Source organism: Canis lupus, chromosome 13 (genome assembly GCF_011100685.1).
Source record: "Canis lupus familiaris isolate Mischka breed German Shepherd chromosome 13, alternate assembly UU_Cfam_GSD_1.0, whole genome shotgun sequence".
Taxonomy (NCBI): domain Eukaryota; kingdom Metazoa; phylum Chordata; class Mammalia; order Carnivora; family Canidae; genus Canis; species Canis lupus.
Genome location: NC_049234.1, coordinates 6,486,730 through 6,497,148, shown reverse-complemented (window position 1 = coordinate 6,497,148; position 10,419 = coordinate 6,486,730). Strand labels below are relative to the sequence as shown.

At 37.9% G+C, this 10,419-nt stretch overlaps 2 long non-coding RNA genes across 8 annotated transcripts in view; one reads left to right on the top strand and one right to left on the bottom strand.

Annotated features, from left to right (window-relative positions):
- The first annotated feature begins 489 nt into the window (after positions 1 to 489).
- LOC102153067 overlaps positions 490 to 10,419 on the top strand; it is a 71,035-nt gene continuing 61,105 nt past the window's right edge. For 5 of the 6 annotated variants that reach the window (XR_005368488.1, XR_005368492.1, XR_005368487.1 and 2 more), the window contains exon 1: positions 490 to 1,233. This is a non-coding gene — a long non-coding RNA (uncharacterized LOC102153067). Of the gene's footprint in view, positions 1,234 to 2,812; positions 2,894 to 10,419 lie in introns of all 6 variants that reach the window. The other variant, XR_005368489.1, reaches the window with a different exon arrangement.
- LOC119863982 overlaps positions 568 to 10,419 on the bottom strand; it is a 191,556-nt gene continuing 181,704 nt past the window's right edge. For both annotated transcript variants that reach the window (XR_005368499.1, XR_005368500.1), the window contains 2 exons: positions 6,639 to 6,740; positions 568 to 5,206 (listed from right to left, as the gene is read on the bottom strand). This is a non-coding gene — a long non-coding RNA (uncharacterized LOC119863982). The remainder of the gene's footprint in view (positions 5,207 to 6,638; positions 6,741 to 10,419) is intronic.

Genomic DNA, 10,419 nt, shown 5'->3' with positions numbered 1-10,419 from the left:
CGGGAGTGACAGCGGGGAGGGAGGGGGAGTCGGAGCGCGGCGGAGGGGAGAACTGAATTTACAGACGAATGGACGGGGAGAGGGAAAAGGGGAAAGGGGGGACACGGAAAGAAGGAAGAGAAGGAGGGAGGGAGGGAGGGGGGGAGGGAGGGGAGCGAGCAGCAGGGAGAGGGGGAGCGAGGGGGCGGAAGGCGCGGGAGGAGGAGCGCGCTCGCTCTCGCCTCTCCCCGGCGTGCGGGGCAGAGACTCGAGCGCCGCCGCCGCCGCCGCCGCCGCCGCCGCCGCTCCGGGCCGCGCCGCTCGCTGTCTGCCGCGGGAGGTGGCGAGGCGCGGGAGGGAGGGGCGCGCCCGGGCCGCGGGGAGGGGAGACTAGTCCATCAGCGGCAGGAGGATTGGCTGCATCCAAAGCCAGTCCGGATGCAAAAGAGGGCCGGGGCCTCGGTCGGGTGGGGGGCGCGGGGGCGCGGCGGGGGCGCGGCGGGGCGGGAGGCTTGGGGAGGCTTTGGGGGGGGCCGCGCTCGGCAGCGGTCCCCGCGTCAGCTCTGGGCATCTGCCAGAGCACCCCTCCAGGCAACTTCTTCCCACAGCCCCCTCTGATGGACCCCCGACTCTCCTCACCCCTCGCCCGTCCGGCGGGGCACAAAGAAATCCCAGTAAACCTTGGTAAACTTTGAGCTTCCAGTTAGGCCGCCCCTCCCGCCCCGGGCCTCCGCCCCGCCCGCGCGGCGCCCTGGCAGGAAGGTTAGGCCCCTGGCAAGACCCTGGGCGAGAGGCAGCTGACCACGAATGCCAACTGCGTGTCTGGGGCCAGCTGAGCCCTCTGCTCCGCCGGGCTCTCGGAGGCCACCTCCCTGCGCTCGAGGTTCCCGGGAGGCCGCCGCGGGCGCGGACCACCCGCCACCCCCGTAGCCCGCGCGGCCGGGATGCTGAGCCGCGTCCTCACTGTGCTCTTTCTCACCTCGAGTTCTCGGGGGAGCTCGCAAAAATTCCGAATTCGGAAGCAGGCAGGTATTTTTCCTCCTATCAAAAAGGGGGACCTGTTATTAGCCAGGTGATTAGCCCGAGGTGGGAAATGAACCGCCTCCAGGCAGAACACTAACTTTTCGAGGAAGTCTGTGGAAGTTCTGAAATCCCACCCCGTCCCATGACCTGTAATTCTTCTTAGTTCTTCTGCCACAGGGAAGCAGCCAGCGACTAATAAAAGATTTGATCTTGCCATAATTTCCCAAGCAGGTAAGACCCAATAACTATTTCATGGTTCTTTAGCTTTTAAAGTTTTGTTTCATTCTTATTCAATTATTGTGCGTGTAGTATGTCTGAAACTGCAAGCCAGAAGAAGAACGAATTTTAAAGTGATTTGCATAGTTATTATTTGGCCAAGTTAAGCTGCATGAGGCTAGCTTAGTTTCTCATAGTTTCATATATACTGAGTATTAAATATATCCTCCCGGGTGGGCTGGAAGAAGCTTCTATCCAACTGGCTGCTCTATGTAATCAGTATTTACTAATAAACTCCACTGCAGTTGACGTGTATCCCCCAGATACTGCTGACTTTTTCGCCGAGGTTGTGAGATCATCCATTCTGATCTGAAATTGTGCCCCCCTTTGTTTGGTTGACTAGCCATTCCTATGAGCCCCACCAAACTTGATACTCTGAAAGGGTCTGGGGGTCAGCGGAGAGCCTGGGCTGATTGAGGATAATGCAGGCTGCTCAGTGTGCAGGAGGCACTGTAATCAGTGTCATTTATAACCCCATCAGGACATCTTCTGGAAGGTGTAAAGAGTTGCCCTGTGAAAGGTATGGCTGAGAGAATCTTAACACAGAGCTGAAGACCAATTGTGAATTTTATTACATTACCATTAGTACTATTACCATATGAGGTTGTAAGAATACATGGTCCTTTGCAGTGGAAAATGCACTAAATGACAAAGTCCCTCCCCTGAAGAACCAACAAATTAAAGCCGTAAGTACCATGGAAAGCAGGGTTATGTGTGTTTGTGTTGTGCAATGAATAAGCAGACAGAGAACTACAGATTTTTGCCTCCTTAATTTTCAATTCATTACAATTAAATTGGTGTGCTCAGAATTGGATGTATTATACATTACGGTTTTTAAAGCTCTTTTTACAGAACTGGCTGACTTTTTATATCAGCCAAAAGGAATGCCCATTGGAATTAAAATATCATAACAGTTAGTGTTTCTTTTGGCATTTGAAATGGTTAAATATGCAAAGCAAAAGAGAAACAAATAAATCTCAGCTAAATATTCAGTTTAAAAGCTGAAAGGAGCAAAAGTCAGGGAATTCAAGCAAGATTGATAAAATAACCAGACTGCATTATCAGAAATAGATATAGTTTATATAAATTTATAAATATATATATTAATTATAGTCATTATGAATGGATTAAACTAGGAATACTATTACAGTTTGTGTAGTCTCATCATTTTTAATGAGAATGTTGATGATATTTAAAGTTCAATTTTTCTTTTTCTAGTTTAACTCACTAAGGTTGTAAAATTAAAAGACAGCAAAACCTATAAGCAATTATCTCTGTCCAAATGGATATAGCAGCCCCAAACCACAGCAACATGACTATCAAACAATGATTATGAAAACCACAATTGAGAAAAGCATCAGGGAATGATATTGCAAAACCACAGCAACAAATGTGTCTGTGATATTGAAAACCACAATTCACAACTAATACCCCATGTATCGCAAATTACTGTTTAACTATAAATGTGAAAATGTATAAGTAACAGCACAAAATAATTTCTCATTTACTTAAAAATGAATTATTCATTTTCTAGACTCGCTGATTTCATCTCTACATAATGGTTCATTTTGAAAAGTTTCTGCTTTCAAAGACAAATCATTTAAGAATCACATATGTAAGTTACTTTAAACGCAGAAAATATGCAACTTTTAATAACATTTCCCTAAATACTAAAAGAATTGATCTGAAATAAGAAACACTTACCTCAGTCTGGCTTTCTTCATAAAGTTCTTCGGAAGTGAAAAGGGATGTGAGGGTACACTGCTCATGGAAAAAAAGCTGGAAGTATTCTATGACAACTTCAATGAAAATATAATTGTATATACTCTTGATAGTCCCTTTAGCCAAAAACATATATCTGACGATTAAATGAGATGCCATTACCAAAACTACTTTAATATACAAAATCAAAGATTTATTTATGAGTAAATAAAAACAATATTGTTTGCAAGTTGATAGGGTTGCCAGATTTCAAAAATTAAAATAGGATGCCCAGTTAAATTTGTACTTCAAATAGGCAACTTTTTTTTTTTAGCATCAGTCTGTCCCATGCAATATTTGATACATACTTATCTTAAAAAATAATTGTTCGTATCCTGTACTTTACTGTATTTTACGACAAACCTACAAATTTAGCGTGTTACCATTTTCACAAATTTATGGTTGTTTTAGAAATAACACGGTTTATAGAGAAGGCTAAAAAACCATAAAGTGCTTCCTACAGACATATATAATTCCTGAACCTCATATTATTTAAGGATGGCAAGGTAGAAGAATAAATTTCTATACAAAAATTCTTACTTTATTTGGCACAGTACAGAAATATGCTCTCACTGTAAATGGATTGCATTCATGTATGTCTTACTCTTGGATTTGTTTTTAAAATGTGTTTTTTCCTCTAAGGGATCGACAAATTGATAAAGCAACCTCCCAGGCCACATCTTATTAGGCAGCAAGCTGCCTTCTTTATTATGGGAGTAAACAATATTCAAAAGCTTCAGAAAGACTTAATTTTTTGCCCTTGTATCCTCACCAGAAATTGAATACAGTTTATCTGCCTCGATTTAAGATTGTGACACTGAATTGAACAAGAATGCAGTATGAAAATAGTGTTTCGGATTTGTATATCTTTATAATTTGAGCAGTTTAAAAATAAAAATCAACAAATTCATCTAAATGGCATTCCTGTGTTATAACTATGAAAAGGACTATCTGTTTACTTGCAAAGAAGCCAAGGGCTTTGAAAACATTCAGTCAATCCACATCGGGGATTTAACTTGGGCTTCGTGTAGACGGTCAATCTCTCAAAAGAAGTTTGTAATGTACAAAAAAAAAAAATGTTCTAAGGAGCAAGTCTATTGAATTCATCAGATACTAAAAATTCTGTTAAAAAGCCTTCTGTGTACCATTATGAGTTAAGAATCACTATTCTCTTTATGTGTAAATTTTTATGGTGTACTGAAAACCAAAGTGTGGATGATTTAAGTTTTTTACTCTTTGCAATCATCCTTTAAGTCCATGATACTACTCTGATAGAAGAGAGTCATAGGATCAATTCTATTTTTAAAAATAGTTCTTTGTTGCTAAATCTTTATAATACATCACATCTCCAAGTATAAAGTAAATATTAAAGAAGTATCATCCCAAATTTTAGTAGACATCTGTGGATTTTGTCTGCCTAGCATCCATTCTTTTTTCCCGTAGTATTGCTGTGATATCTTTTAAAGAATTATTCCTGACCAGAATATTTTAGGTATTTGTCTACAGCGACAAACACCTAAAATATTTGGTTCAGTGGGCCAAATTGTTCCTGTTAGAGTTAGCCCTGGAACTTTTTCCTGTTCCAGTGGAACCACCGAGTAAAAGGTGCTATTTTTCTATTGGGCTACACTGGGAGAATGCAAATCTGATATGCAAATCTCCTGTTGGCCATCTTGTTGGAAGAAACTGTTAAGAATGCTGCCAACACAGAGGACTAATTTTGTCTTTTCTTCGGATATGATTTTTGGGAAATCCAAACTAAGATACCCATTAACATTCCAATATTGCTTTATTTTGGTCCCCATTATTTTCTTTGTGTCTCCATAAACATTAGAGTCATTTCTACTATATCTCACTTTCATCTACTTGACTAGACTAATACTTATGCACCTTTGTAGTGTTAGTATGGATGTCATTTTTCACAGGAAGACATCACTTATCTGAATTATCATCACCAGTCTGAGTTAGATACTTCTCCTTTGCTACCATAACAACTTTTTTGTCTGCATAATATCACTTGTTGGAATTTAACACATTGACAATTTAGTTACATAAAATCCGTCCTCACCAGCCAATATACCTGTCCCAATACACCTAACTGGATAGAAATCTTAGGGCAAGAAACATCTTCAGAATCATATCCTCAGTGCTGGACACATAGAAGGTCCTAATAGAATTATTGAAAGAAAAATGAGTTCAATTAACCTGTTTTCTCAGGGAACCCTGTCATTCCTAGTCCCCATCCATATAGTCACAGGTACAGGAGATGGCAGCCATATTTGTACAGCAAAACTCCACGCTCCTGTTGGTGGATACTTGGGCCACAAGGGAGTCCCTGACTCAAAAATGACCAAACAAATTCCTCCATTAGAAATCTAGAGTTAGTTTCAAGAGTCTCGTCCTTACATAGGCTGATCTCTTGAATGAAGAAGTAAAACCTCTGAAACTATGGCATGGTTATCACCATGTGAACAGAGTAGCGGTGATAGTTTTTCCATAGAGGGAAAAGTAAATAAGAAAAATGTCCTAGAGACATAGAGATGGGAATATGAAATGGAATCCCACATCTTGTTCCAGCCCCTTCATGGACTGCAGAACCACTTTTGCCCTTGATATGCCTTGGATACCTGTATTTTCTTAAAATAAATTCCTCCCACCCTTTTAAAAAGTATTTTTGTCCTAAATTAGCATTAGTTGATTCCTGTTACATTTGAACCAAAAGACTAAACTAAGACAAAAATTAACCATCTATGACTCCAGTTTGCTTGTCTGAATATTTAGAAATAGCAGTTTAACTGAATTTTCAACTTTCCTCCAGAAAAGCACTATATTAGTCTGGGTTCTTCTGTTAAACAGAACCAACACTATATATATAGTCAGAAAGATTATAGGGAATTAATTTACATTGTTAGAGAGATTGCGAAGTCCCAGAATCTGCAGATGACAAGCTAGAGATCTAAGAGAGACAATGGAGGAGTTCTAGCCTGAATCTGAAGTCCTAAGAACCCGGGGAGCTGATGGTGTATATTCCAATCCAAATTTGAGTATTAAGGAAGGAGAAGACTGATATCCCAGCAGGGAGACAGTCCTGCATGGAGAGGGATTTCTCCAGCCTTTTTCTAGTCAAATCCTTTGTGGGATTGAGGGCAATTTGCTTTACTCCTCTACCCATTCAAATGTTAATTACATCTGAAAACTGACAGACACACCCAGAATGTTGAACTAAATATCTGGGTACCCCAAGAGCCAGTGAAGTTGACACATACGATTAACTATCATAAGCACTTTTGTTGATTTTTTCCCCCTGAGCAACCCTGAAATGGCAAGGAACCCTTATGAATGTTAAGTGGGTACATCTACAATTTTAACATAGATAATCAGGACAAAAATCAATTACCGATTTTGGACATTCACTTCAATCAGGGGGCAACTCTTGGGGGGAAAGTTGATATTTTCAAATTCAGAATTCGTCAAGGGCATGATGATCCATTGACATGCACATCTATAACCCTCCTGATTAACATATATTCTGGCCCCAGATGTTCAATTTTACTTTCAACTTTACTTTGCCACATTTGAATAACCATCTAACAGATTACCTTGCACGTAAATTTTATGAATGTTGTTATAATTTGCATGAATAATGTTTATACTTCTGTGGTAGATTTTATTTTCCAACCGATAACTTTTGCCATAAATTCCTAAATGCAAAAGAAGAAATTAAATAGCTTTTTGAGAAAACCTGCTATGTGTATAGACTTAATCAAATCGCTTATCTTTGCTTTTATCTACTTGCAAGAGTATATTAAAATAATGCATTAGGAGTGGATTTAGGGTGACCTGAAGATGTAGGACTATGAATAATCATGCCAGGGCATACTGATAATGAAATCATCTAAAAGACACTGGAAAGTATGATTATATCACTTGTAAAATGTATCTTATAATGCAAATTAAACTATATGATGAACAATTTTTATGTTTATTAAACAGATAGATGTACATAAAGGTCAAATAGATTTTTAAGACTCATAATGAAAATTAGAAGTTTCTTGTCTCATTCAACATCCCAATGAGAATTCCCATTCCCAGAGGTATAATCATTGTCAATTCTTTTTAGCTGATTCTCCTGATGTTCACCTAATTATTTTTTTAAGTGGGCTCCACACTAGGCATGGGTTTGAACTAATGCAGGGCTTGAACTAATGACCTTGAGATCAAGACCTGAACTGAAATCAAGAGTCGGACACCTAACCAAGCCACCCAGGCACCCCTGATGTTCCTTTCATATTCCTAAAGAAAATACTACTTAAAAATTTTTGTTAATTTAGTTACTATTGATTATATTGACTATCTACAATAAAATATGAAGTTGTAACAGATTTATACCCCCAGCACTTTCTTCAAATTTTTTATTAAATAAAAGCTTATGTTTTTATTAACAGCTAATCGACATCAATCTTTTGATCTCTTGTTTTTCCTGGAGTTAATAATTACTGTCTTCCTCATTTTCTCAATTTTCTATTAACACTAGTTCACCCTCAAATCTTTTGCCAGTGTGATATAATCAAGTACATCATTACATCATTACATCCAATAATCAATAATCAGATTATCAGATAATCAAGTAGATTGTTGTTTTGCCCAGCCATGCTGGTGTCCTTCTTGGAGTCTTCCATCCTTCTGTTCTACTTACTACTGATTGCTCTTTGTGACTAAAATTTTCTTTTCCTCATCATTCTGAGAATTACCTTGATTTTTGTCCTGTATTAGATTCTAGGTTTTCTGAATACTGTGTATTCCTTTTTTACTTCCTTTTTCCCTTCCTTCCTTCCTTTCATTGTTTCTTATTTTGTGGCTTTAGAATACAATTTCTTGTAGCTTCCTGGAAAAATGTATATATAAGGTTATTTTTTTTTAGATTTGGCAAGACCAAAATTCTCTTTATTTTGCCTTTATATGTGATAAATGGTTAATGAGGGTATAGGATTTTAGGGTGTAAAAATTACTTTTCCTGGATTGTTTTTTTTCTTTCATTTTTTCCATTTTTATTGAGATATAATTCTGTATAGCATTATATAAGTTTAAGGAGTACCACATGATAATTTGATACACTTATATTTTACAAAATGATTACCACAATAAGGTTAGTTAACACCTACATTACCCCACATAATTACCTTTGTTTGTGGTGAGGATATTTAAGATCTACTGGGTTAGCAATTTTCAGCTATGTAGTCACCATGCTGCATATTAAATCCCCAGAATTTACCCATCTTATGTTTTAAGATTTTATTTAGTTATTTGACAGAGAGCAAGACTGAGAGCAACTAGGGGGAGGAGCAGGGAGAGAGAGAAGCAGACTCCCCATTGAACAGGGAAGCCCTTCTCAATTCCAGGATCCTGAGATCATGACCTAAGCTGAAGACAGAGGCTTAACCAACTGGGCCATCCAGGTGCCCCAGAATTTTCTCATCTTATAACTGGAAATTTGTACTCTTTAACCAATATGTCCCCATTTGCCCTTCCCCCAAATCTTGGCAAACAGTATTCTACTCTGGGGTCTAGGACTTCAGCTTTTAAAAATTTCACTTATAAGTGATATCATTTAGTATTTGTCTTTCTCAATCTAAGAGGTTGCACTTGCCATGATGCCTTCATCAATGTTGTCACAATGGCAAGATTTCCTTTTTTTCCTCATGGCTGAATAAAATCCATTCCATGTATATGGTAATATACATAACCACATCTTTGTATCCATTTTTTCATATATTGGTTATTGTGAATAATGCTGCACTGGACACTGAGATCCTAATTTCATTTCCCTTGAATATATATCCAGAACTTGGGATTGGTGGATCATATGGTAGTTCTGTTTTTAATTTTTTGAGGAACCTCCATACTTTTCCATTGTGCTTGTACCAGTCAATATTCCTCCCAACAGTGCAAAAGGATTCCCTTTTCTTTATATCTTCACCAGTGCATTTGTGAGATGATAGCTCATCGTGGTTTTAATTTACATTTCCTTCATGATTAGTGATGTTGGGAATCTTTTCAAGCCATTCGTATATCTTCTTTGGAAAAATGACTGTTCAGGTCCTCTGCACATTTTTTTACCTGGATTTTTTGTTTGTTTTTGCTGTTGAGTTTATATGAGTTCTTTTTATATTATGGATATTAATCCCTTATCAGATAGAGGATTTGTAAATACTTTCTCATATTCTATAGGTTACCTTTTCATTGTGCTCATTGTTCTTTTGTTGTGAAGAAGGCTCTTTAGTTTAATATAGTCTCAGCTTGTTTATTTTTGCTTTTGTTATCTGTGATTTTGATGCCAAAAAATTGTCTGGAGGACCAATTCCAAGGAGTATTTTTCCTATTCTTTCCTCTTAGTATTTTTATGTTTTTAGGTCTTATTTTAAAATCTATAATCGATTTCAAATTAATTTTTGTGAATGGTATGAATAAGGGTCTAATTTCATCCTTTTGAATGTGACTGTCTAATTTTCCCATTACCATTTATGGAAGAGACTACCCATTCCCTATTGGGGATTCTTGACTTATTAAATATTAGTTGACTCTATATATGAGGGTTAGTTTCTGGGCTCTTTATTCAGTTTCATTGGTCTATATGTCTGTTTTTATGCCAGTACCATATTGCTATAGCTTTGGAATTTCTTTTAAAATCAGGAAATCTATTGGCTTTTAGCTTTGCTTTTCTTTCTCAGAGTTGTTTTGGCTATTTGGGGTCTTTTTGTGGTTCCCTTATAAATTTTAGGGTTGTTTTTTGTATTTCTTTAAAGATGCAATTGGAATTTCGATAGAGATTGATTTGAATTTATAGATAACTTTGGGTAGTATGGACATTTAAAAAATATTAATTCCTTCAATTCATGAATATGGGATGTCTTTCTATTTATTTTTGTCTTTAATTTCTTTTACCAATATCTTATCATTTTAAACGTACAAATATTTTGGGGCTCTTGGGTGGCTCAGTCAGTTAAGTGTCCAACTCTTGATTTCAGCGCAGGTCATCTCAGAGTTGTGGAATCAAGCTCTGCATGGAATCAAACTGCATGCTGAGTGCAGAGTCCGTTTGTCCCTCTTCCTCTGCTCCTCCTCCCACCTTTCTCTCATCTCTCTCTCTAAAATAAATAAATAAAAATAAATCATCTAAATGTTCAGATATTTTATCTCCTGGGGTAAATTTATTCCTAAATATTTTATGCTATTTTAAATGGAATTGTTTTCTTATTTTTTTCAGGTAGTTTATTGTTAGTGTATAAAAATGCAACAGATTTTTGTATGTTGATTATATGACTTGCAACTTTATTGAGTATTGGAATCAGTTCCAGCAGTTTTTAGTGAAGCCTTTAGACT